This window comes from Rattus rattus, chromosome 4 (assembly GCF_011064425.1).
Source record: "Rattus rattus isolate New Zealand chromosome 4, Rrattus_CSIRO_v1, whole genome shotgun sequence".
NCBI classification, from domain to species: domain Eukaryota; kingdom Metazoa; phylum Chordata; class Mammalia; order Rodentia; family Muridae; genus Rattus; species Rattus rattus.
This window is the reverse complement of record NC_046157.1, coordinates 98,641,132-98,642,349: the sequence shown is the minus strand read 5'-3', so window position 1 is coordinate 98,642,349 and position 1,218 is coordinate 98,641,132. Positions and strand designations below refer to the sequence as shown.

Below are 1,218 nucleotides of genomic sequence, written 5' to 3'. Positions count from 1 at the left end.
GGGATGGGCCTTGAGATTCCTCAGGTTCCTTTTGTGCAACATTGTTTGCTTGGCCTCCCACTTCCGGACTTCGTCCCATTGTACAATGGAGCCTGCCGACTCTGCCCCATTTCTCCCCTGGAAATAGTGATGCAGTGCTGTACTTATTAATAAGTTTTCTGGGCATAAGACAAAGCTTCTTCAAGGCCTTCCACCCTTCCTCCCAGCTTTTTTTTTTTTTTTTTTAACGCTTCACAAATTTTCGTGTCATCCTTGCACAGGGGCCATGATAATCTTCTCTGTCTTGTATTCCAATTTTAATATACATGCTGCCCCGACGTGAGCACATTTCTCATCCCCTGGCATCTCCACCTCAGGATCCCGTCACTGAGGAAGGACTGACGTGCTACTCCAGTCAGTCCCACAGCTGCTGGAGAACCAATGGCAAGAGGCTAAGAAAGAAGTCTCAATCTGTCATGGAGTGATTCCCGATGTCATTCAGTGCCCCCAGTCTCCAGGCACAGCCAGAATCTTTTAGTTATTTGGGGCTTCCCAGTAAAAAGGACAAGAACACAAGCTCTAGGGCTGGCTACATGAATTGGTTCGGGGATTGTGGTGGTGGTGGGTGGATATTTTGTTTGCTTGCTTGCTTGTTGTTTGTTTGTTTATGTCATGATCTCAATATGGACTGTATTGGTAGTTGGTACAGAGCCAAAGCCGACCTTGGATTCAAAGAGATCTGCCTGCCTCTGTCCACCCTAGCTCTGTGATTAAACACATGCAACCCCAGCCGCATACCAGGCATCTGTCTGGTTCAGAATTCCAGCTCTATGTGTTAGTAGCGGCTTGACCCTTGTAGGGATGTCATGTTAGATCCAGTTACTATTCTGACTGCAACGCTTGCAGCAGGATCCCTTTTATGGACACAGACAGACTCTCCACTGAGAAATTGTCTGTAAGTCCCCTAGCTAAAGAAATTCTAGGTGCCAAAGGGACTTTTCATGGACAACGGTAGTGGTGGCTACACATCCTGTTTCCCACCACCTCCTTTTTAGTGCAGGTACAGGCACACAACATATGAAAGGTATGTGCACACATCGTCAGAAGGGTATGTGCACACATCATCTGAAGGGTATGTACACACATCGTCAGAAGGGCATGTGCACACATAGTCAGAAGGGTATCGGGCAGACCTCCCACTCTCTCCTCTCCTTAGAGCCCCCCCCTCACTGTTATCCG

The 1,218-nt window shown here is 47.9% G+C and overlaps 1 non-coding gene across 1 annotated transcript; it reads right to left on the bottom strand.

Annotated features, from left to right (window-relative positions):
- Positions 1-215: 215 nt before the first annotated feature.
- Positions 216-326, bottom strand: LOC116899768. The gene has a single exon (XR_004387782.1). It is a non-coding gene; the product is annotated as a U6 spliceosomal RNA (small nuclear RNA).
- Between the last annotated feature and the right edge of the window lie 892 nt (positions 327-1,218).